Source organism: Podarcis melisellensis (genome assembly GCF_964234715.1).
Source record: "Podarcis melisellensis genome assembly, chromosome: 5".
In the NCBI taxonomy this organism is placed as follows: domain Eukaryota; kingdom Metazoa; phylum Chordata; class Lepidosauria; order Squamata; family Lacertidae; genus Podarcis; species Podarcis melisellensis.
The window spans coordinates 72,372,827-72,399,471 of NC_138537.1; the positions used below are offsets into that span (position 1 = coordinate 72,372,827).

Below are 26,645 nucleotides of genomic sequence, written 5' to 3' on the forward strand. Positions count from 1 at the left end.
ACAGGATACCAGGTCCTCATAATCAAATTCTGTCATGCTTGTCTAGCCTCGCTCCTCCTTGAAATAAAAAGTTGACAACCTTAGGCCCAGCCTACTGCCACCATTAGCATGGCAGAAGGCTAGCAAATGCAAATGAAGTTTGTGATTTCATTACCATGACAGAATCATCACAATCTCACTCCTCACCCTGCCCTGCTGATGCCACTGGAGGGAGGCTATTGCTGCAGCTCCTCCACACCGGTGAGCTGTTCTTATATGGACATCAGCAGAAGTTTTTGCTGATAGATTGCAGAAAGGTGAGATCAATATATAGCAGGAACATCCAACTCCCAAGAGACTGTGATCTACTCCTAGTAAAAAAAAACTGGCAGTGATCTACCCATTGTCATTGGAGGGAGGAGGAGCATGGGTGGGTGGGTGGGTGGGTGGAAGCAGGGGAAGGTTGCCCGGAGTTACTGAACTTTTGGGGGTGGGGTTCTTTACCTACGCTTCCACTCAAATGTGTTGCACTTACTAGTGCTTGCTGCTGTGGCAGCAAACAGACCAAATGCCAGGGGCGGGGAGTCGTGACATTCATTATTCATTAATGCAGTTGACCAAGAGCATCCGCAATCGACCTGGATCACCCCAGGGATCTACCTGTCAATCGCAGTTGACTGGTTGAACATGTCTGATATATAGCATACAGGGCCCAGAAAATCTTGTCACCATCTTTAGCTCTTCCCCTTATGCTTTCTGACCAAGTGAGGAATTGAATCCAGATCCTTAAATCCAGTTCCGGGAAATCATTAGAATACCTCAGAGAACAGCAAAGCAGACGTTAATCAATACTGTTTGAATCAGCTCCTGCTGAAATCTCTCTCTACTTATTGGAGCATTTGCAGGAGCCAAGGCACACAAAATTAAAGCACTGTGCAAATGATCCTGCTTCATCCAACTGTTGCACTTCTAGAAAACAATTTATATAAATAAACTAAAGTGACAGCAGTGCCTTTTGCAAACACAAAAGAAGGGGAAGATTCACAGAATAGAGATGGGATTGGTAGTCTATTGCAGGTCAATTGTTATCCATATGTCCATTCCTCCTATTTTCTTTTTTAAAAGATCCACATGAAATTCCATGTTTATCACAAACCCACATTTAAATATTTATGTTTATCTCAGTGTACACATTTCTAAACACATCTTATCTTTAACATGCATTTCAGTGCATTTTGGTTCATTACTGAGCCAAGAACCATATCACAAAATCGAAAGGATAATTACATTCTGCTCCACACATTTGTCCGGGAGGTCAGATCAGGTCAGTTTGCATCAGTATTCACAGAAATTGAACTCCTCACGCATTCCTAGCACCGAGCCACTGCAGTGAGCATAAAGCTATCCCATGCCTTACAGAGGTATCTATCCATCTTCAGGGCCCTTTGCTTGTTGCAAGATTCACATGTGCACCAGGTGCCAAGTGAAAAGTGGGCTAATGGATTTCCGCGTGAGGTAATAGCTAAAAACATTGTAGTGCACCCAGGACAATGCAAGTGTGAGCAGAGAGAGAGAGAGAGAGAGAGAGAGAGAGAGAGAGAGAGAGAGAGAGAGAACATGAACTGAGGGCCAGTGGGGAGGTTAAGGAGGGAGGGCTAATTAGAGCCCTCTGAGAACTCCCTTCCACAGCTGGAGAGCTGCATGCAAGAGAGGGAGGATGAGTAATGCCTAAAAATACAAGTATTGTGTCATAGGGTCAAACCATACATTACGTTAAATGTGCAGCTTGGGGCTATGTGTTTTTTTTCTTCATTTAATTACAGCTGCGGGGTGTGGGTGTTTCTCATCAGGACAGTTGTGCATAGGGAAAGAAGGTTTAACTGTGATTTGGGCATCAATGGATTTTCTCCCCTAGACTGCATAACTGCAAAGAATGGAAATTATACTTGTGGTACTCTACTCTACAGTATATCATAAAATATAATAACCAGTTTGTGGGGGGGTTTTATAAGAAAAATCAAGTGGTATATAAATGCTATGAAATTTATGTTATGAAATAAAATAAAATAAAATAAAGCATAGGACAGTGACGCCAAAACAGGCATTTTCCACTATTGTCCCTGTATTTGTAGCATGCTCCTCCATTGCTATATGTGAAGCAGGAACCATGTGTTGCCCTGAATTCCTGTTTTTATGCTTTTATATTGCTGGTTTTGTGTTATTGGGGTTTTTGTTTTGCTTTAATGATATTATTTATTGATTCTATGTCTTACTTACTTCTCCAAACCTTTATTAGGCATTACAAATATAGGGGGTAAAGGGGACCCCTGACCGTTAGGTCCAGTCACGGACGACTCTGGGGTTGCGGCGCTCATCTTGCTTTATTGGCTGAGGGAGCTTCCGGGTCATGTGGCCAGCATGACTAAGCCGCTTCTGGCGAACCAGAGCAGCTCACGGAAATGCCGTTTACCTTCCTGCTGGAGTGGTACCTATTTATCTACTTGTACTTTGACGAGCTTTCAAACTGCTAGGTTGGCAAGAGCTGGGAGCAAGCAACGGGAGCTCACCCCGTCGCAGGGATTCAAACTGCCAACCTTCTGATCGACAATCCATAGGCTCTGTGGTTTAGACCACAGCACCACCCACGTCTCATTACAAATATAGGCCATCATAAAACATCCATATATAAAATCTTAAAATATATACAAATAAACAGCCATGTAAAAATAGGCAATAATGAGGATTTTCATTGGAGTTTCTTCGCACTAAATAGTGCCATTCACCACTCTAAGAGATACTATTGATAAAAACTCAGCCACCCTTGCAGTTACTTCCGGGTTAATGTAAGACAGATAGAATCTGTATTTTCATTGTGCCGTGATATTAGAGTACCCCAAAAAAGGGGATAGAACGTGTTTGCATAGCTGGTTGTACAATGGACAAATGAAAATAATATGTTCTTTTCTACTTTACTAGACCTCTTAGAGATTTGCTCACTATGCAATTAAAGTCATGTCTGCATTGGCAGTGACTTTGGTATCTCTGAAGCCAATGGCACCCCCCCCAAAAAAAAACCAGGAGAAGCAGCTGCAAGCTCAAAAATCTAGCTCGATTTAGCTATCAGGTCTGCTTAGCGTCAGAGTTCTGCTTTTGTTTCTCTTCTTTAAACTGTTAGCTACCCTGCTTTCCATCTATACTTAAAGAGCAATAAAAACTGAGGCTAAGCTATGCCGCTGAGTGAACAACATGGAGGAAATTTCCATTTGGATAGAAATATAGATTAAAAAGCAACCAGACCAACCTGTTTATTGTAATTAAATATTGACCTAATGAGAAGCAGACAACTTCCTTTCTATGGGATATTGAAAATGTGGAAGACAGAGGAGAGTTGAAAGCTAACATTTTTCACATAGAAAGGGTAATGTTAGAATATCACATTAGCCTCTTTCACAGATTAATCATGTGAAAAGGGGGTCCACGTGAGCTGAAGGGGCAACAGGGCCACATTGCTGACCCCAAGGTTGCATAGTTCCCCATTCCCCCATGTTCACAAATTATGCATGGGTGTTTATGGGGTAGGCCTGCATGCCCAGGCACAGAAAGTATGTGCCCCACCAGGGGTCAGTCCAGGGTAAAAATAAGACATAGGACATCAGAATTGGGTTAAAACAGGCCACAGCTTTATCGATTACAGATGTGAGCTGGTTTTGGTGAAGGTATTGGGTAATGTATCAGATATCAAGCAACCCACCTGCTGCTTGATCAGTAAGGTGGGTCAACCTTAAGTAACAGGTTACTCATCAACATACATCAAGCGGGACATTTCCAACAGGGCCACCACTTGGGAAGCTGCTATGGCCCATGGTCCCTATCTGGAATTTCAGACAAAGCAAACCTTTCCTGGACCCCTTTATCAGGGTAACTGATACCTTATGGCCCAACCCAATGTCATAGCTGCCAAAAGTGCGTATCCACAGGAGATGGGACCACAGGTTTCCACAGGAGATGGGACCATACACAATCAGGGATCCAGCTGGTGCTGTGTCAAAACATGTTCTCTGTTTTCTCAGAGGTTTTCTTCCCCCACCTGTTTCCCCACACTTTAGAATTTTGGAAGGTGTGGTCTTTTTGTTGCAAAGTGGCCAGTGGTGGTCTGTGTAGTTTCCCCTCTGTGTTGGGAATTTCATTCTTCCGTGCTGCAGATGTGTGATTGTTACATGTTACGCGTCTTGTGTTTACATTCCACAGTGTTGGATGTCATGGGAACGGAAGTTTAGATACACTGTTCCGTTCCATTCTGTATTACTTTTCCCTTCTCCCCAAGGAAGTAAGAGAGGACCCATGTTTTCTTCGCTCTGTTAAGTTTGATTTTCTACATAATAAATTAGGCTTAGCTGTCGCACCTCAGCTTCTGTTTGGACTGTGTGCTCATGTCCTTGGATATGGGCGACATCAGCGCAACGGGACACAGGAGGGATGTATCATCCCGGGCAGCGCTGCGTTGGGGGAGAGGCATCGGCCTTGGCATTTCCCAACATTATGATACATTTCTTCAGAGTTCTGGGGCCTCCTGATATGAAAAGGGGGGAGAGGTGCTTTGTAATGTCTGCTCCCTGACTTTAACTGAAGGAATTCAGAGAGCCTGGTTATCGTGTGCCTCTGTTTGGTGTGCTCCAGAAGTAGCTCCCCAGATGGAAAGGAGCTGCTATGCTCATTTCCTGGCAGGTGGGCTGCTTCCTGGTAGGGTGAGTGGGAGAGACAAGGTGGTGGGAAGGTCCGCAAGGTGAAAATACATTTTCAGCAGTGCACTAGTTCTAGCATCTGAGGAATATACAGGCTTTTCCTCTGCAGACATCCACACTCAGTGCATGGATGTTTGGCGGGGGGGGGCAGGGGAGGCAAGGGAGCTGTGTGACCTCCTGAGTGTGGACAGCAGCACAGCCCATCTTCTCATTTGATTGTGTGGACCCCCTACAAGCGGTTGACACAGGAAGGAGGGTTATAGATTCTTCTTTCTCTCATCTATATCTGCATCTAGTTAATATCCTCATCTCTGAGGAACCAGGTTGGCGGCTGTTGTATCCCCCCCCCCTCTTTCCCTCAGTAATATCCTTAATTAGATTTTCATCAGAGTACTTCTTCAACTTGAATGATGTGGGTAATGCCTGTTTTTACATTCATTTTTTAAATTTGCTAGAAATATATGATTTTAAATATAAAAAATTAAGAGAGACCATTTTATTAATATGTCAAGAAGTATCATTGAAATATTCCCACTAGGGACAAGTATTTCCAAATAATATTAGATTATTCAGGGACAGAAATGGATTCCAACTTACCCTACTGAGATTTTATAGGTTCTTTGCAGTTATATTATTTTGCCGTTAAATGTTAATTCAGCAGAACCTTTCCAGGTCTTTTTTCCAAAAAAAAAAGAAAGATACAAGCTTATTGCAAATCATATTTAATCCATGGTTTTACATTTTATTACTCTGATTTAAACAAAAGCAGTAATAATAAACAGCTTGGAAACTAACAGCATTAGAGAGCGCTTTAGGATATATTTATGCTTTTCTCTGATTTGAAAGTGTCTGTCATACTTAAAACAAAACAAAAACAGAATACGGTTGCCTGGAAAGCCAGAGAGCTTTGTTTTGCTTCTCAAGCTTAGGATGAATTCTAGCTTTAATAGTGGAAGTGATACAGCATTTGATGGGCTCCAAAGAGATACTCAAAGTGTGTCTAGCAGCTTGGGCATACATATTGAGATTGCGGGATGGGAAGGACTTTGAATAGTACCCCCACTCCTGCCCCACCACAAATTGCTTTTGCATTCTGCCTTAGATTCAAAAGCAGTTTGGCATGTGGCATTGGCGGGTGGGGCTACTCTTTGTGAAATCAAGGGTTAAAGCTGCCTTGTGTTCGTGGAACTACTTGGAGGTTCTTTGGATCCCGGCTTGCCTTTGAGGAAGGGCTGTAGCTCAGCGGTAGAACATCTGCTTAACATACCCTCCAAAGTGTCCTGATTTTCTAGGGTCAGTCCCAAGATTTATGAAAGCCACCCAGGCTTCTGATTTGATCCTGGAATGTCCCTTTTCCCCTCACAAGCACCGCCATGCTCAAAGAGGAGGGTGAGCTGGTGCTTGTGCCAAGCTACGGCAGCTGTGAGGAAGCACCTCATTGCCTCTCCATGGGCGCCGCTGCCAGCCTCCTCCCTTGGGCAGCTCATAGGGGCTGCTGGAGAGCAAGTGAGGAGGAGAGGCTGTGCCCCGTGTGACATGCAGACTCTGAGGGGCAGGCAGAGGGCAGGGCTGCTTTGGGCAGGAAGGTGGTGGCAGCACTCCTCTTTCTTCTAACAGGAAATGCTCTAGTTACAGATAGGTAGCCGTGTTGGTCTGCCATAGTCAAAACAAAAAAAATTCCTTCCAGTAGCACCTTAAATACCAACTAAGTTAGTTCTTGGTATGAGCTTTCGTGTGCATGCACACTTCTTCAGATACGTGTATCTGAAGAAGTGTGCATGCACACAAAAGCTCATACCAAGAACTAACTTAGTTGGTCTTTAAGGTGCTACTGGAAGGATTTTTTTTAGGAAATGCTCTGTGGGGGGGAGACAAAGAATGGGGGGTTGGAGAGAGTCAGTTGAGGGACAGTGAGAAATTTCCCTATTTTCATCTGAGGAATGGGGGGGGGTATGGCTTGGCATGCAAATGTTCCCCGTTTCAGTCTCCAGGTAGAGTTGGAAATGCCCCTTGTCTGAAACCTGGGGAAGCAGCTGCCAATCAGTAAATAGACAACAGAGAGAAGTCCCAATGGCCGGTCTTGGACTTAAGCAGCTTACTATGCTTCCATCAATGCCCTGAATCATCAACAGACAATGACCGTTTAAACTGCTGGGTTTGGCAATCAAGAAATTGTTGTGATCCTTAATAAAACTTAATCCACTGAAGAAATGAATTGCATGGGGTTGGACTAGATGATCCTTTGGGTATTTTCCAACTCTACAATTCTAGGATTTTATGAAAACCCTTGCCTGCAAAACTTTCATTGATTTTGGTGATCGTTTTTCATTCATCAAATTCCCTGTGCTGCTAAGTATTTAAACACATACCTAAATTTAAACATGTGCTTAATCCCACTAAAGTAATTAATTGCTCCTTTGCTTAAAGACCTCCTGAACTAAGCCTTTGGGGACACAATATTATTTATGAGTTCTCTCATTGGTAGCATTCATTAGAGAAATCACATCCAGGGTTATTTCTTTCTTGCTACATGTCAAAGGAAATTTCCCTTCAGCTCAGCTTTATAAAAAGCGTTAAAACAAAGCTTCAAAGCAAGCATTTGCATTAAAGTACTCAATTATTTATTTAGATGTGGTATGCACATCTATCTCTTTTTTTCCCTGAGAACAACATAATGTCAAGAGCTATGGAAATTAAAATTACAACCGTACACTTAAACTGAGGCTGTGGACATAGTGAGCTGGTGAAAAATTACACAATTCATATTCTTTTCATCAAGCTGTATTTATGATCAATTGGAAGGCATCTTTGGAGACCTGAGTGGTATGGCTTTTTAGTCTTTTCATGTCAAAATGGCCACCCATCCTCTACCTTTTCCTCCTCCCTCCTCCAGACCATCTATTCATAGACTTTAGGAGCAGTTGGAGACCTTTTGAACTGAAATCTGAGCTCTGAGGGTTTCTTCAGTTTTGCGTAATTCTAGCTATTACCAAAAGTTAAGAGTAAGAGTTGCTTATCCCAGTGCCATCCCAATTCCCCCTGCAATTTTCTTTCTTTCCTCCAAAATAATTTCCCTTTCTGTTTCTTTGAGCCTTAGCGGTTCACAGAGGCATTAAAGCAGTGGGGAAATAGCTGGCTCTGTCTTGCGCTGATCTATTAGAATCCTTTCAAAAAATTCCCATTTGAGCCCTCGCTAAAACAATAGAAAGCAAATCACAAAGATCAAAAACAGCCTTGCAACAGTGACAAAAGACAGCTGGGTCCATGCTCCCGTTATGCTTGTGTGTATGACATTTTTACATGTTACAGAACTAACAAGGTCACCTGTTTGAACCTTATCACAAGGATGCACGTTCATTTGAATGAATTAGAATGGAAAACAATTATTCCTTCTTTCGTTTGTTTTTAACCACTTTCAAAAGTGGTAATTGTTATTGTGATGGGACGATGAGCTGCTTGTGCGTAAAATGCAAGTCCCTCAGAGTTTGATCAGGTTTTCAAACCTCTGCCTGTGACGGAGCCCCTCCAGCATGGCTGCGTCAATCACTAGTAGAATCCGAAAGTGGCTGCTTTCGGAAACGTTTCCAACATAAAAGCTCCTTAACGGAAACACGTCGTCTGGCCTCTCGGCGTGACAGTTTCCGTCGAGGTGTGGGTGTCCCTATAGGAGGTCCTGAGACCTCCCCACTGGTTTCGCTTGAAGCGTCTCTGAGCCATCCCTCCGACTCACTTTCCCTTGGAGTTCTTGCTCGCCCTCTACTGGTTCCCTCTTCCGCTGCTACTGCTCTCTCAACCTCAAGGAGCCTTTGCACCTGCGGCGCTTTAGATGTCAGTTCCCTGACATCCACCTCCCCTCCAGGGCCCCCTTCACCCCCTCCCGTCTCCTCTCCTACTGGCGGTGAGGAGGTAAAACCCCTGAAAGAACCTCCCTCATCTTCCGACGTCGCGAACACTTCCTTCCACTTGTTGCTGTTCCTACTCTCTAGGTACTCTTCGTCATCAGAGTCCACTCCATCTTCCAACTCCGACTCCCCGAACCCTTCCATTTCCTCTTCCTCATCGGTGGTGCCGAAATACTCCCTCCTAAACCTTGCTATAGGCTGAGGTTTCCTCGGGAACCTTTGGTGGAACGTTTCTGTTAAAACCTCGTCATTGACTTCCTCTGCACTTACCCAGGTGTTTTCTGACTCCGGTTCCCCTTCCCACGCCACCAAATACTCCACCTGATTACCCTTCCACCTGGAATCGAGGATTTCCGCTACATGGTTGCGGCGTTCCCTCTCTTCCAAGGCTGGTCCCCTGACGTGCTCCCCTTCACGACCCCCCCTGTATGGTGACAGTAACGACCTGTGGAACACTGGGTGCAATTTCATGTGGTTGGGTAATCGGAGTTTGAAAGCTACCGGGTTGACCTGCTGAATCACCTCAAAGGGTCCCAATCTTCTGGGCCTCAGTTTCTTACAACCCCCTTTGAACGGCAACCCTTGGGTTGACAACCACACTTGATCCCCCACCCTTATGGTTTCACCTTCCCTTCTGTTCTTGTCTGCCTGCTTCTTATATTGTGCCTTGGCCCTTTCTAAGTTGAGCTGGAGCTGCTGATGGATGGCTTCCATCTCTTCTACAAAATGTTCGGCCGCTGGAACGCTCCATCTCTCCCCTCCTTCCCCTGGAAATGCCCTGGGGTGACACCCGTAATTAGCCAAAAAGGGACTCATCCCTGTGGACACATTCTCCGCATTATTGTAGGCAAATTCTGCCAACGCCAACTTTTCGACCCAATCGTTCTCTCTGTCATTGACATAACACCTAAGATATTGTTGAAGAATGCCATTTGCCCTTTCCGCCTGCCCGTTGGTTTCAGGGTGCCGGGCAGTTGAAAAATTAACTTCCACGTGTAGCAAGCTCATGAGCTTCCTCCAGAACCTGGAAGTAAATTGTTTGCCTCGATCTGAGATCACCCTCGAGGGAGCCCCGTGCAACCTAAAGATATGTTCCACAAACAACTTCGCCGTTTCTTCCGCTGTGACTGCATGTGAGCATGCTACAAAATGGCACATCTTAGTTAACAGGTCTACTACTACCATGATGGCTGTTTTCCCCTTGGACCTTGGCAGATCCGTCATAAAATCTATTGATATCGCTTCCCAAGGCCGTTCTGGTGTGGGTAAAGGTTCTAATAACCCTGCCGGCGCCCTTCTTTCCCCTTTGGCTCGCTGACATTGGTCACACCCTCTTACATACTCCCTTACATCTTCCCTCACCTTAGGCCACCAAAATTCCCTGGTAACCAACCACATGGTTTTGTGTTGCCCAAAATGTCCCGCCGTGGGGCTATCATGCAACTGCTTGAGTACTCTCCCCCTCAATTCACCTTCGGGTATATACAGTGCCCCTTTGTAATACAATGCCCCATTTCTTTCCTCAAAACCTCCGGGGCTCTCGCCCTCCCCCCTGAGACCTCTGAGCTTATCCTGGGCATATTCATCATTTTCCGTTTCCTCCACCAGTTCCCGTTGCCCCACCAGCGCCGCCCCACACACCCAGCGGTCCTCCGGGATGACATGTCTCTCTTCGATCACCTCCTCCCCTTCCCAATATTCTGGTTTGCGTGAGAGCGCATCCGCCCTGACGTTTTCTGGGCCTGGCACATAACAAATCTCAAAGTTAAATTTGGAGAATTCCTGTGCCCATCTCACTTGTCGTTGGTTGAGCACTCGAGCTGTTCTCCAATACTCTAAATTTTTGTGGTCGGTGCACACTTGCACCTTGTGTTGTGCCCCAATTAATAAATGTCTCCACCTCCGGAATGCTTCGTGAATGGCAAGTAGTTCCCTGTCATACACCGTGTAATTCCTCTCGGACTTATTCAGTTTCCGCGAGAAGAATGCACACGGTCTCCACTCCGACGCACTCCTCCCCGGTTGAAGAAGGACCGCCCCTATAGCCCGGTCGGATGCATCTGTTTCCACTCTCATGGGTTTTTGTAAATCCACATGCAGAAGTTGTTCTTCCGAGGCGAAAGCCCTTTTCAGTTCTTCAAAGGCTCGATCCGCCTCCACCGTCCAAACAAATTTCTTCTTGCTGCTGAGGCAGTCGGTGATGGGCGCCGTCAAGTGGGCAAAGTTCTTGATGAACTTCCGATAAAAGTTCCCAAACCCCAAGAATCTTTGCACGTCCTTCTTGGTCTTCGGTGTCTTCCATTCCAGTACCGCTTGAACCTTGCCTGGATCCATGGCCAATCCCTTGTCTGACAAGCGGTACCCCAGGAATTCCACCTCCTTGGTATGAAACTGGCACTTCTCCAGTTTCACCCACAGCTGGTTGGCTTGCAGCCTGCCCAACACTTCTCGAACGTCCCTCACATGCTGTTCCTCATCTTCCGAATACACCAACACGTCGTCTAAAAAGGCCACACAGTTCTTGTAGAGCAAAGGTCCCAGAACGTGGTTTATAAAAGCTTGAAAACAGGCGGAGCCCCCTTGTAGACCGAAGGGCATAACGAGGTATTCAAAGGCTCCCAAAGGGGTAAACATGGTGGTCTTCCATTCATCTCCCTTCCTTATGCGTATCAGATTGTACGCCCCCCGCAGGTCCAGTTTTGTAAAAATCTTTCCCTTCCTTACTCTGGTCAAAATGTCGTCAATTCGGGGCATAGGGAAAGCCAGGGGCTCCGACACTGCATTGAGGGCCCTGAAGTCACACACCAGTCTCGGTTTGTCTGTGTTCTTTTTGTCCACAAAAAACACTGGGCTGCCCCCCACCGCTCGGGACTCTCTGATGAAACCTCGCTTCAAGTTTTTGTCAATGAACTCCCTCAGCTCCTGCATCTCCCTGTCTGACATGGCGTACAGCTTGCCTACTGGGAGTTGGGCCCCTGGGAGTAGGTTGATTTGACAGTCAAAGGGTCTATGCGGTGGCAGTTTGTCTGCTTCCCTTTCGCTGAATACGTTGCTCAGATCTGCGTATTGCGGGGGCACCTTCCCTTTGCCCATCACTTCCATCCCCGCTAGGGTGACTCTGTCTCCTCCCGAGACCTTCCCCTCCTTGCAGTGTTCTAGGCAATGCGCTGACCCAAAGGAGACCACCCTCTGATGCCAGCCCACTAGCGGATCGTGTAGCGCCAGCCAGCTCATCCCCAAAATGATGGGCGCTCCTCCCAGGATGGCCACATTAAACGCTATCTGTTCGGTGTGCCTTGCCACTCTCATTATCATCGGGACAGTCTGTTGGCTAACTTCTCCCCCCAACAGCTCTCTGCCGTCAATCGTAGTCACCTGCAAGGGGTTACTTAAAGGGATGGTCTGTATCTGGTGCTCAGCTGCAAACTCCTTACTCATGAAATTACAGGAGCTGCCTGAATCCAAAAGCGCCTTGACCTTTAGTGGGTGTCCGTTTGGCAGTTCTAGTAACACCTCTATCACTAAAGCAGGTCTGGGAGGTTCTGGCATGGGCACTTTCATTGCTCTTTGGCCTGGCTGCTGTGCCCCGACGGTGGCAGCCAGGCGTTGGCTTTTACTTGCTCCTTGCTTTCCTCTTCCTTTCCCCCAACCGCTCCTGCCATCCCTTGCCATTCCTTTCTTTGTGGGCAGACTCTGGCAAAGTGCCCTGGCTGTTGGCAGAGATAACATCTCTTGGCGCTCTTTCCCTCCTTCTTCCGCCCTTCACTGGGATTTGAAACTGCGCGCGCCCGCGCTGTTCCAACTTCCATCGGCTCTGCCGGCGGGAAAGATGGCTCTGGAATGTCTGGAATGCGGAACTCCCTCCAACGGTCTCCTTTCCCTTCCCGCCTTTCCAAAGCCCTCGCCTCCTGGCGCGCTCCTATGGCCAGCGCAGATTTGGTTAATTGGTCCATAGACTCCGCCCTGGGCCCCCGGGAAAGCTCATCTTTGACGGTTGAAGAAAGCCCCTCTTCGAAAAGCATTTGGATGGGCTCCGCCGATAGGTCCCACCCCAATTTATGAATCAGCATAGTAAATTCAGTCCAGTACTCACGGACAGATCTGCTTCCTTGCTGGCAAGCCATTAACTGCCTTCGCACCACCCCCTGCTCAATATCGCTGGAAAACATCAGGTCCATGGCACGAAAAAACTTCCTCGTGTCCTTTAAGATCTCATTATTCGCTGCCATCAGGGGTCTAACCCAATCTTTCGCCCCGGATTCGAGATGGCCAATCACATACGCCACTCGCGATTCCTCGTCGGGGAAGTCATCAAACTGCAAGTTTAGAGCGTATTGCATCTCTGTTCTAAAGGCATGATAGTTCCTGGGATCCCCCCCGAATTTCTGCACCAATCCTGGTACCTTTCTGGCGAGCGGGGTGGTTTTCTCCTTTCCCTTTTCTGCATCCTGAGCCCTCCTCTCCTCAAGCCTCGCCGTTTGCAGCGCCAACTGGATCTCCAACGCTCTGTACCTTTCTTCCAGGCTTGGACCCCCTCCAGCTGCTCCTGCACCCCCGGTTCCGGCTGGGTTGCTCATGATGCTTCTCTCTGCACAAGCTGGCTTTCGGTGACTTTCGGATTGCTGTGATGGGACGATGAGCTGCTTGTGCGTAAAATGCAAGTCCCTCAGAGTTTGATCAGGTTTTCAAACCTCTGCCTGTGACGGAGCCCCTCCAGCATGGCTGCGTCAATCACTAGTAGAATCCGAAAGTGGCTGCTTTCGGAAACGTTTCCAACATAAAAGCTCCTTAACGGAAACACGTCGTCTGGCCTCTCGGCGTGACAGTTTCCGTCGAGGTGTGGGTGTCCCTATAGGAGGTCCTGAGACCTCCCCACTGGTTTCGCTTGAAGCGTCTCTGAGCCATCCCTCCGACTCACTTTCCCTTGGAGTTCTTGCTCGCCCTCTACTGGTTCCCTCTTCCGCTGCTACTGCTCTCTCAACCTCAAGGAGCCTTTGCACCTGCGGCGCTTTAGATGTCAGTTCCCTGACAGTTATGCATGGAATAAATGAGGTAGAACTCTTTGTATGGGGAAAGCAGGAGGGCTGGCACTGTGAAATTCAGAAAGCTGGAATCTCTATTTAGTACAGGAAAAGATGCCTGCTTCTTGGGAGAAAAGCAATGACAATCCTAGACAGCATCTTAAAAAGCAGAGACATCACCTTGCTAACAAAGGTCCGTATAGTTAAAGCTATGGTTTTCCCAGTAGTGATGTATGGAAGTGAGAGCTGGACCATAAAGAAGGCTGATCGCCGAAGAATTGATGCTTTTGAATTATGGTGGTGGTGAAGACTCTTGAGAGTCCCATGGACTGCAAGAAGATCAAACCTCTCCATTCTTAAGGAAATCAGTCCTGAGTGCTCACTGGAAGGACAGATCCTGAAGCTGAGACTCCAATACTTTGGCCACCTTATGAGAAGAGAAGACTCCCTAGAAAAGACCCTGATGTTGGGAAAGATGGAGGGCACAAGGAGAAGGGGACGACAGAGGATGAGATGGTTGGATAGTGTTCTCGAAGCTACCAGCATGAGTTTGACCAAACTGCGGGAGACAGTGGAAGGCAGAAGTGCCTGGCGTGCTCTGGTCCATGGGGTCACGAAGAGTCGGACACGACTAAACAACTAAACAACAACAACGAAAGCATTTAGGTTGTGTCTGTACACCTTCCTTAATTACCTATAAAATGGTATCCCTGTGCCCTAACTATCTGAAATCTGGCAGATCTGGTGTTAGAGGCTTTGTGTGGAAGTACGCCTAAAGATTTCATGCCAGTAGGATCAAAAATTCCACTTATAAGCAGGATAAATGCAGCTGGGTTCTCCTGTTGCAAGTAACTGAATGTCATAAGAGCAAACCCTTTTCAATTGCCTATAAAATTTATGACCCTTGTCTTACCTATCTGAAAGTTGGCAGGTCTGATGGCCTGGGGAAAGTCAGTGCATGCAGCAGAAGACTGATGGGATTTTCCATATATATATCAATAGGAAAATGAATGAACTAGTAAAATAAAGCTATTTAAATGAATGGGAAATGAAATAACAGCAAACTGGGTAGAGAAACGAAGACACACCACTATTTACAGCATCGCCATTATGAGGCCCCACCATATCATGAGAACTGTTCATCTTTGCTTGTATAAACAGGGGAAACAAACAAACAAACACAGATGGGCCAGTTCTACTCTTTTTGTATAGAAGCCAGGTTATGAAGGGTCCCTTCATGCCAAATGTGCAGCAATGAGCGGTGCCAGCATCAATGTCAATTTCCAGTGAGATCTCCTGAAATCCCAAGAGATTTTGCCAGAAATCGGCTGGTGTTGCTTCACTCCACCTCCAAGAGGGCCAGCACTGCTGCTAGATGAAGAAAAAAGAAAAAGCAAAGAGGAGCAAGAGGGAAGCAAACAAATGGCTGGCTAGACTTGGCAAAGGGGCTTGTGGCCTTAATAACTGAAAATCATGCAACAAGGTAGAGCCAAACAATGCCCTAGACACCTCCACTGACTGAAACGCATCAACCATGGCATCCAGGTCATTACAAATGTGAGCAATTTTATGCTTCAAGTACCTAGCAAACATGGCACAGTGTGATACCAAAGATATCTTTACCCAGCTTTGGCTGGTATGCCCAAAGTATACATTAGTCAAAACTTTATATAAAAACAAATATATTAGGAGAAAAAATATCACATCAAATTCCCATGTCACAATCTACCATTATCTGAGTAAATATGGTGGTGAATCTACCCAGCAGTGTTGGCAATGTCATTTGGTTCTACAGATATACCCTACTGGTTTTTAAAAGATACAGTAGAGTCCAAAATATCATTTAATCTTCTCATGCATACTTTTTTCTAATATAGATTCTTCTTCCCTGCCCTCAGAGGGGGGGGAGCCTTGGATCAGAGTTTCACAAAGAAACAGCACTTATTTATATACATCAGAAACATATATCTGCTTTGAACTAGATAATCAGTATTTCCCTCCCATGATCTTCCCCATGGAGATAAAAAAATATATACCATTTTAGGAAATATGGCTTTATTTTCTGCTAAAACTAGATCAAAATGTTTCATAGATAAAAATAACATTTCTTGGGGCTTTCTGTTTTGCGCCTTTGTTGCCAGATGCTGCATAAAGAATTAATAGAAAACCTGTCTAAAAGAAGTTTTCAGAAGTTTTCGTGGAGTGGGCTTTTTTCTTCTCTGAAAATTTATGATTTATTTATTTTCCTTTTTTGGGGTGGGGGAAACCACCAACATTTTCCTGCTGTAGGATCCATCTAATGAAGTCAAAACACTGTTTTCAGAACTCTCATTTCAGAAAAACTTATGAGGAAGAAACATATGCTCTTATCAGGCTCCCTGAAGCTTTCCTTCCTGTGTGGAAAGATTTCTTCATATCCAAAGTAAAATGGGGAAGGATGAAACAGGGCCTAGCACTGGGATTGCGCTAAGAAACAAAACAGAAGAAACAGCGTAACAAAAGTTACCTGTAGTTTTTTCCCTTCAAGAAGTAACTCACAGCCATATTGCCATCACATTTTCCCCTAACTGTAGTTTCCAGACTATCTTCAAGGGCAGCCCTATGTAGAACACATTAAAAAAGTAAAGGAACCCCTGACCGACTCGGGTTGCGGCGCTCATCTCGCTTTATTGGCCAAGGGAGCCGGAGTACAGCTTCCGGGTCATGTGGCCAGCATGACTAACCCACTTCTGGCGAACCAGAGCAGCGCACGGAAACGTCGTTTACCTTCCCGCCGGAGCGGTACCTATTTATCTACTTGCACTTTGACGTGCTTTCGAACTGCTAGATTGGCAGGAGCAGGGACTGAGCAACGGGAGCTCACCCCGTTACGGGGATTCGAACTGCTGGCCTTCTGATTGGCAAGTCCTAGGCTCTGTGGTTTAACCCACAGCGCCACCCGCATCCCTGTAGAACACATTACAATGACTGCTCCCCGCATAAAAACGGGGGCGCCCTTTGCGTGGACGCATGCAGCCCCTGGATCTGGAGCAGCTCCATCAGCATAGGCTTGGCTTTGCCTTCCCTCAGGTGGGATACCTGGAGGTCTCTGCCTACCTCAGTCAGCTGTCCAATCCCACCTGGGAGAAGCGTTGCCAAGGAGACCAGGCCAGGTAGAGGAGGGACTACCTGCCCACACAATAGAGGGAGGATCTTACCTGGGAATTCTCACTTGGGAATTGTCACTTGGCTCAAGGTCTACCCTCACTTGAAATTTAATAAAGTTGTGGCCAATTTAATCCCATAGCACGTTGTCTTGAGTCGTTATTCCACATGACGGGGGGGCGCTTAGGATCTGGGAGACTCCGCCTGTCCATGCAATAGACTAATTGAGAGGTTACCAGAGCAAGTATTATTGTAGCTAAGCCAGGGGTAGACTTTGGTCTTTCAAATTTCGGTGGTGCCCTTTGCAAGACCAGAATTTGGCACCCCTGCCTCTTGCCTTCCATTCTGCCCAGTTTGTTATATCATAGTTGTGACGTTCTGCAACACCCCCAGATATGAAGCTCACTGTGTGACCTTGGGTAAGCCACAAACCTAAACTACCTTGCAGAGGTGTTGTGAGCCTAACTTGGTTCCTTGCTTCTCTCTGGAACAGAGCTCCTTGGATGAATAATGATTTTTAAGTGCAATTAATCAACCAAGTTTTGAGTGTGCATGTGCATAATTGTATATTTTGCAGGAATTAATCTTCTCATTGAAAAAACTAAGAGAGAGCTGGAATTGTGAGAGGACTGTCAACTATGAGGTGCAATTACATTTTTGTCAGTGGTCATCAGGCTTTCTTTGTGCAAACTGGAGATGGTCAGAAGAGACCCACATCTTTAATGTTTTCTTTTGAAGCATTCAAACTATATGGACAATGCCAATTTATTATTTTTTTGGGGGGAGGGGTAGTAATTATTGACACTCAACAACAAAAAATTAGTTCTGTCCAAAGAGGTTCTGTGCATTGCTTTGAGGGGGCAGGGCGGAGTCTGTGGATAGCAAAGAGGTTGTGCACATTCATGCATATAATAGATCTAGGAGAGTATCAGTGTTTTATTTTCCCCAGAAAAGGTTTTACGAAAAATCATGTTTTCCCCCAGTCGATGAGACGACAAAATAAAATTAAGAAAACTTTGTTCTCAAAAACAGTGCCTGGGGCTGAATTTCTGTGCTATAGAAGGTTGTGGGAGATCAAGACATTGAAAAGAAATTGCATTTTTTCACCTGCAGAAGCTGGTAAAATCTACAGCAAAAACCTCTTTTATAGTTAACCTGTAATTACTTCCAAACAGTAACACAGACCTGAGTAAGTGCTCCCAGACAAAGCCCTCCAGCAATTGCTGGCAAGGCTCTGCGCTTCCTTTTCACAGATTATTTGGGGCCATTTCTTAAGGGTTCCTTCAGACCAAGGCTGATACCAGGTTTAAGGAGACATAACGGCAGGTGCCGTCCGGTGGGCACCACACATCACCCTTGTGCCCTTCCAAACTTGCTTTAGAAGAAGATGAATGTCGACAGGTGGTGGCAGAAACAGGGACAGGTGGCAATGCTGGAATCAGTGCAGCTCCAGCCTTGCAGTGCTCCCTCAGCAGTGAAAATAAGCACCAGCTGCTGTCATCTTCATCAACCCCAGTGCCCCTGGACTCTGCCCTAATGTAGAGAACATTGAGGGCAGAGCCTCAAGGTATTGGGGATAATGATGACAGCAGCTGCAGCCATCTGTCCCAGCGTGTCTCATCACACTTCTTAGGCAATTGAATGATAATAATTAAGGGGTGGTGTCAGTGACAGTAGGCCAATCCAGGGCCTAGGGGTCCCAACATTTGCCCCACAATGCCAGGTACTGATGCCAAGCCTGCGTCAGACATGCATCTACCATCACATCAGTGGGCATGATGAGATTGTGATTATGGGTGGGCTTTGGACACATGCTGTGAGGTATAGGCACAGCTAGGATGGAGTTGAGTCCTCAGAGGTTCTTCTGATGACCCTGGGTCAGTTATCTAAGTGTTGGCTCCAGCACTGCCTGCATCAGCTGCCTCAATGTCTGGCACTTTTCCAGCAGAGGGGAGGAGAAAGGATTAGCTCTTCGTTTCTCCTCAGGCTACTTCTTCCTAGTGTCAATCAAGCAGGGAGAACAACTTTCTTATCGGCTCTCACCCCCATTTTTAAAAAAATGAAATCCTAAGCAGGCTTACAAGTAAATGCCACAAAATAATACATGCAAGGTAGTCAACTTCTGAGCAGGCTTAATCTGCTTTGGCCTCCTTTTTTTAGTTATGTATCTGTTCTTAAAGTTTCTCAAGGGAATATGAATCTTGAGGAATTTTGTCGTGGTGTGACAGATCCCTCATTAAGTTTTTTTTTAATGCTTACAAAAAATGAAACATTATTTAAGGGTTGTTGGAGTTTTTTTGCCTTGGGGCACAGTAAAAGGAAAGCTAATGGGGTCCTTTTTGTCTTTGTTTTTAATTAGGAAATATTGATCGTGGGAGATTTGAGGGGGGAAAGTGCAGCAATCTATGAATTTTAGGAAACTGCTATTCCCGGGGCTTGGGCCTGGAATCTTGTAAGTATTTAGCTGGAAAGTTTTGTAAGTGTGCACACTTCCTGCGATTTCCAGTAACATGCTAAAAGTAACAAAGCAGCAATGCCATTTCAGTGGGGGTGGGGACACCTGTACAGGCTCCCTTCTTTCAGTGATGATTTGAATTGTAGCTAAGATTTGAGGTCAGGGCGTCCACACAGAGTGTCCGCCATGGATACAGCTGTGTAAAAGAAGTCATGGCTGGCCTGGCTTGACAGGGATAGCAATTAATTTCTGGTGGCAATTTGTATGCCTAAACACTCATATAGACTTCTCCCACACTGTCTGGGAAGCCATCATGGACACATAGGACCAGATATTATTTCCTCCTTTGGCCCTTGTTCTCCACACAGATCAGCCTCTGAAAGGGATTGTAGAAGAAGATTAATTGGGCTTGTTCTAGTTTTTAAAATAAAAACCAGGAATATCTTGGTTACATCTGCCACCATAACCTTGCAAAAGCTGAGCTATAGAGGAAACAGCATCTCGATACTTAGGGCTGCCAATGAAGGGGTGAAAAAAAAAATATTATCATTAAAGCCGGAAGCATATTTGCTAGTATTTAACAAATCATGTGCTTCATTTAAATACTGTTGCCAGTAGCCAAATATATTAAATCCACCTCATTAGGCATTAAATCAATGGAGTTAAAAATTAAATGACAGGGGCTTGTTTTAGTTTATGTCAAGGTATATTTCTACAAGCACAGTTAAGTACCAAAGTCTCCCCATTTTAGATCATTACAGAAATGACAAGGCGCTTGGATAGCCTGGAGGAACAAAGCTGAAATTCCAACTAGGGACTGGGGAGAAATTCAATTCAGTTCACAGTTAAAGATGAACCTACCTAATTTTCACTTTCCTAAATAATATATGAATTAAAAACGCACCCAGCATTCAAATTTCTACAAACTTTACTTGGATGGGGAACAGTGTTGCAATGTGTTCAAAAAGGCATATACTGGAGCCCAGTGTGTATAAAAATGCATACATAAGTGAAAGTAACATACAAAGTAACATTAGGAAAAACTGGTTTGCAAAATGTGTAATTTGGAAGAAATTTGCAAGAAAATGCTGGTGAATTCTCATTAGGACTGATGTGGAAATATAGAGAACTGAACTTAGACTCAGCTAGACTGGTAAAGAAAAGGCAATTTATATGCATTGTATGTGCGATATAACATTGTGCCACTGGATGGCGACATGGAGTCCTGTTTTTCTCTACCTGTTTTCCCCATTTAAATTTACAACACTTTAAACTGAAACTCTTCTTTGATGTGTCTAGATCCAGCCTAAGACTCCTCTGAGAGAAGCCAAAATTGACAACTTTGCCCACCGCTAGTTCTATGAGAAAGTTAGCGGAAATGTCGGGAAGGTGAGGGACAGAAGGGTTGTCTACCCCAATAAAGGAACTCCATAGAGGGCCCATTTGTAGGCTTCCCCAGTGGCATGGGAGCCACTTTCCTGAAGTAAGATTGCATACCCCACAAGTATCCCAGAGAAATTGGGACATCCTGTTTTCTCACACGAGGCCATGGCGACCATTTTGGCTGCCACAATTCACACCAAGATCTTGCCCTGAAAAGGACACAATATAATGTTGGAAGATTGGGAAAGGCTGTGGAAGAAAGGGGTTAAGTTTACTGCATGTACTGTATTAAAAGAAAATATTATGAAAATGATGTATAGATGGTACTTAACCCCAGTGAAATTAGCAAAGATCTATCATACAAATGATAATGTTGGAAATGTAAAGAAAAAGAAGGTAGCTTTTATCATATGTGGTGGACATGTCCCAAGGTGAAAGACTTCTGGGAAAAGATTTATAATGAGTTGAAAAAAAATGTTGAAAAATACATTTGTTAAGAAACCAGAGGCCTTTCTACTTGGAATATTAGGACTGGAATTGCCCAAAAAAGATGTTAGACTGTTTTTGTATGCCACTACAGCGGCAAGACTTTTTTTAGCCAAAAACTGGAAATCGCAAGAAATACCAACAATAGAACAATGGCAGATGAAGATGTTGGACTTTTTGGAGCTGGCTGACCTGACTGGAAGAATCCGCGACTAGAAGGAAGAGGAGACACAAGAGGATTGGAAGAAATTTAAAGAATATCTAGCTAAATATTGTGATATAAGATAAATAGAAAATTATTGGAAGTAATAAATAGGCTTAGGGGTAGCATAAGAATGTGTGGTAGTAAATATTAAGGATTAGAATATTAATAAAGGATAAGGGGTTAGTAAATGAAAGGAGTTAATATCATTAGAAATATGAATTAGGAGAACTGTTATACAGGTGATATAATGAAATACAGTTAGAGGGGATTTGTGGAAGTCAGCTATCAATGTAATGAGAATTAGGAATTTGAAGAAACAATTTTTCTATGTGTTTTGTTCATAGTATGTAATGTGTTTTACTTTGTTGTGTGTTTTTTTATGTCATTTTGTGATAAATGTGGAAAATCAATAAAAGAAATTTGGGGAGGGGAGATCTTGCCCTCAAAAAAGTGCTCCCCCCAACAAAAAGTTTTTTTTCAGGGGCACGATGCAGAAGCCCAAAACACAAGTGCACATTTTGGGCTCCATGATCTCCCGTGGGTCATGTGACTCATGCAGGTGCACGGGCAGGAAGATGCAGATCCCTGTTTGGGGATTCAAGAAGTTGGAGGGTATGAGATCTCATAATGCTATGGTGTTGTGTGTGTGTGTGTGCGCGCGTGCGTGCGTGCGCGCACCATATGAGCCCCCTCTTCATGCATTTGCCTGAATACATGAGGGTTACAAGTGTGTAGAGGGGCAGGAGATGAATGGAGGCCCTGTTCCAAAAGTATTCAGGCATGCAGTCTTCTCTCAGACCATTGTGCTTCTGCAGGAGACTTTGACATGCGTGTTTCTGAATGTTTGACTGAATGTGCTTAGAAGCCTCCCTTGTGATCTGGAAACCCAATATGCAAAAAACCTCAAACCGGATTAACGAAAGAATTAAACCATAAATGTATTAGTAAAAACAGTGGGAAACAACTAATTAAAACATTCAAATAATAATTTAAATCACCTAAAAACAGAATGAAATGCATGTAAACATTCCACAAATCTGGGTAGGCTTGTCTAAACAAAAACATTTCTAAGTAGCTGCTGAAAGTGGAGGCCCAATGTCAAGATCAAAGTTGTGGAGTGGGTTAAGGAGATCTCACAAGTCAACTGGTCCCAAGTTTTTAAGGCCTTTCTTTGTCAATAGCAAAGTCTTGAGCTTGGCATGGAACTCATGCAGGCAGCTGAAGAGCACTATTAGGTATAGTTCCTCTCTCCTCACCTTGCCTTCCCAAGTGCTGCTCACCCTGCCTCAAGGCTAGTTGCTGGCTACCATAGAAGCAAAAAGCCTTTTGTGTATCTCAGCACCTGATTATTTTCTTAACATCTGTATCCATGAAGTCATTCTTAAAAAGGAAGGCAGTAAAGCAATGCAATACCAGCCCCTGCAGTTAATGGGAATAGTGGCCTGGAGAGCCGCTGCCAGTCAGAACTAGACTAGATAGCCTGATTCAGTATAAGGCAGCTTTTAATATGTACACCTATGGAAATTCAGAGGAGGTCTATCCTGCCTCTTTGCTACTTAAGGGATCTAGAGCTGGTACACTCGAAATACATACACATACACTGAAGCAATGGAGGGAGAAGTGACAATTTATATAGAAGAAATACCTGCTTGAAATAAACAGCTTGCACAGCACATTGGGGGTTTCGTTCCTCAGAATACGGCTCTAGATTTTTTTTCCCCTTTCAACAAACTATGGCCACATTTTGCTGACGCTCGAGGACTTCAGTCCTTGCAGGTCAGTACTACTCAAGAGGGTATATAACTAACTTTGATTGCCCTTGACGTGTTTGGCATGTCATCCATCACTGAGCTTAAAGGGTGCAATACAACATAATACAGGCTTTCAGCCATCAGTGGAAACAGCAGCAGCAAGGAAAGCATGCAACAAGCTTTAAATATAAAAATGTAAGTGTAAAATATGCCTAACATCACATGAAGTTAAAAACATGATTAGCAGTCAGACTGGTTGACATACAATGATGTGGAATAGAAATCTGCACATGCAATTAGATTTCTATAACTTCTCTTCCATCCTGCCCCACCGTGTTGCCCCAAATATCTGTTCCAGAGGGTCACCCAACCAGGGATAGGCAAATCTGTTAATTCTGGCTTTTCCCCATTAATTTTTCCTCAGCCTTAAATTCAATTCTCCCACATTTTCACATCAGTTATTTTTTTAAAAAGAAATCTTCATGAAAATCCATCAACATTTTATTTTTACTGTTATTTAATATGATGCCTTTAGACTAAGAAAGCTCACAAGGCATCTCACAAATAATAACCCACAGAAACAAAATTCAAGTGCAAAAAACACAACTTTCAAAAATCCAAGACAACAAAATCTTAACATTTCAAAAGAAGTGCCAATTTCTCCTAATAAACATGTTTGTGTGCAGTTTTGTGATCTTCACTAATATATGCATCTCTCTGCACATTTTGCCCTAGTATATAGAGTTTTTTTACAGATTACTTGGCAGGAGAACAGCACTGCAAAATTCAGAGAAGTGTCTTTCAAAAGATGGCTGTTGTTTTGGTCTGCGTATTGTTTTCAATACAAACTGAATCAGAGTTCTCCTCCATCTCAACCCCTAACCATACAAATCAGATTTTGGGGCTGCAGAGGAGGCTGGGTGGGAGGGGAGGAAGGCAAACCCTCCTTGCACAAGTGAACGCCTGCATGCACTATGTTGACTCTCACCAATGGTGTGTTCATAATCAAATGCCAGGTACAGGTGGACTGTTATCAGCATTACAGTGCAATCTCCACAAAATTCCTACTCCACACAGCTATTAAGGGGGGAAAGCTTCCTTTGGTGCCAGTGTGGTTTCTGCCCTCAGGCTAACTGGCACATAATGGTTGGGATTTGCATGCAGAGGGATTGCTCAAAACCTCCCTCCTTGTTGCGGCTATCCTGATAACCATCTCCCCCCCGTCAACCTGGTATTTAATTTTTTTAAAAAAAACAACAACACATAGATTGTTAACATGCTGTTAGGCCTATAGATGAGAATCAAACTTGTGTGGAGCTTTCAAGGCTTGCTTGTGATTTAACACAGCTAGTATTCCTACCATGGATAGATGCTCAACATCTGGGCCTGCTCACCAACTCCTTAGCGGAACCTTATCTAGTTTGGCCATCAGTCAGCTATTCTTCCAAGCTCTGCTAACATTTTTACAGCACAATCCTAAGCAGGTTTACTCAGAAGTTAGTCTCAGAATTCAATGGAGGTTTACTCAGAAGTTAGTCTCCCGAGTAACCATGTTCCGGAATTCAGCCTTATTCTTCCCACACAAGCAGAACAGAACATATTAAAGTTCCTTATTCGGAGTCCATCTAGCCCAATGGCATCTATGTTACCTGCAAGGATGTCTCCACAGACTAAGGGAGCCATCTTAAGCTGCTATGTATTCATTAAAAAAACAAAACCCTGAAATACTGGGAATTGAAGCAAAGACCTAATAAGGAGTTTGCAAGGATTTTCTGCTGAGTTCCCCTCATATATGAAGTCACTTTCAGTCTATGATTCAACAGCTCCAAAGGTTAACAAACTCAATGTATGCATAGATGGAAGAGACAACACAGGTAGAGAGACAGGATAAAAAAAAGGTTACCTTTGTATTTCCTACATAGAACAAATGCTAAATTTCAATATTCTTCAAAAGGGCACAATTGAATTGATCTCACATCATTCCCTAAGTGAAATAAGGCTGATGGTACCATATAGATATTTCAACGCATTAGCATTTTTGTTGGTTGATGAGAAAGCGTTTCATACAAAAACTCATATGATCAGCAAAACATGAACACTGCTAACTTATTGCCTGTCTTGATTTTCATTTTCTATTCAAAGCTCTGAATTATTAATCTCCTTCTAAGTCAACTGATGTAATTTCTTTTCAGAGGAAAACAAAATGCTTTGCAGAAAAAATTCTGAAAGACTTTCATCAGAGATCTAAAGCACCAAATCGGCTAATCAGTCCCGTTAAGGAGGAGAGAGGGGAAAGGTTAGCAAAGTAACAACATGATACACCCTTGTCAAAATCAAGCTGTGGCTCAAAGCATCTGGAGGGCCAAAGGTTCCCATCCATGTAGACAAGCATTATGTTTCAAACAATGGCTGAGCATGTTATGGCATCAATACCCCTCACCTGTCTCCAGCATTTGGTATTCATAGTTAAACTTGGTAAGGCCCTTCTTTGAACCCAGAGGTTTCACTGACAAAAACTATCCTCCACAAAGTTGTCAAATCCTTTTTTTAAAAGCTATCTTCATTAGCCAGTGTCTGGTGAAGAAATATCTGAACATATGAAGATAGACCAACAATCCATTAAGGATAGTGAGACAGGTTTTACCTTTGCAGAAGCTATGTTGATTCTTTTTCAGCAAGACTTATTTGTCTACCAGCTTAATATTTTTCCTTTTAATAATGCTTTCTGCTAAATTACCAGCACCAGATTATTACTTTTTAAATGTGGTCTGCATTGGCCACTTTCCTGTACAGGTACTTAGGCCAGTCTTTAGGACAAGCTTTCGTCAAAATAACAATTGCATATTTGAGTTAAGAACTCTCAACTTCCATCTTACCTGCTTGCTCCCAGTTCCCTTCTATTTCTCTTTGCACCACCAACTCTTTCTTGCTCTGAGCTTCATTCCCCCCTGACTTTGCTACTTGCTTTTCACTGTTCTTTCACCCTCTTTCTCCACTCCATACTTCCTGGCCAGTCTCACATGTGACAGATTCTGAGGTCCTCCAACAGCAGTCTGTAATCACCTCCAGGTGCTGAGAGCCCTTCATCAGCAAGGATGAAGAGACAAGCCATTGCAATGGCCACAGCTTTGTACTCCAAGTGAGGCCTGCAACACAATGTTGCAGTGTGGAGTGCTCTGGGTTTCAGTCAGTAAGCAATGCTTTCCTTCTTGTGTGTGGATGTTGAAGTTTCAGGTAATGAAGGATGCCCACACTGAGAATGAGCTTGCTATTATATAGTGTTTCATGTAACAATTTGCAAAGAACAGGAGAAAATAGAATCACATTCTATAGGATTTCACACACTGCTTTAGAGGAAAAGAGAATGTATTTCTTGTTTACTGCTAAACGCTAATTATTCCATGGAAATAACAGCTGTGCCAACAGCCAAATTGCTTTAAAAATGCAGGGTTGAGTTCTGCATTCCAATTAATGTTTAGATTAGACAACATGTGGGAACTTCCTCTGCAAAATTAACTTTCACATATTAGAATTATTTTACCTTCCCCTAAAATGCTTTGCTTGAGCAGAACTGTCC

General features: G+C 44.2%; 1 long non-coding RNA gene across 1 annotated transcript; it reads left to right on the forward strand.

The window, feature by feature from the left end:
* Positions 1 to 191: 191 nt before the first annotated feature.
* On the forward strand, positions 192 to 25,996 carry LOC309371246. Its single transcript, XR_014168964.1, has 3 exons — positions 192 to 296; positions 19,148 to 19,240; positions 25,261 to 25,996. It is a non-coding gene; the product is annotated as an uncharacterized lncRNA (long non-coding RNA).
* Positions 25,997 to 26,645: the final 649 nt, after the last annotated feature.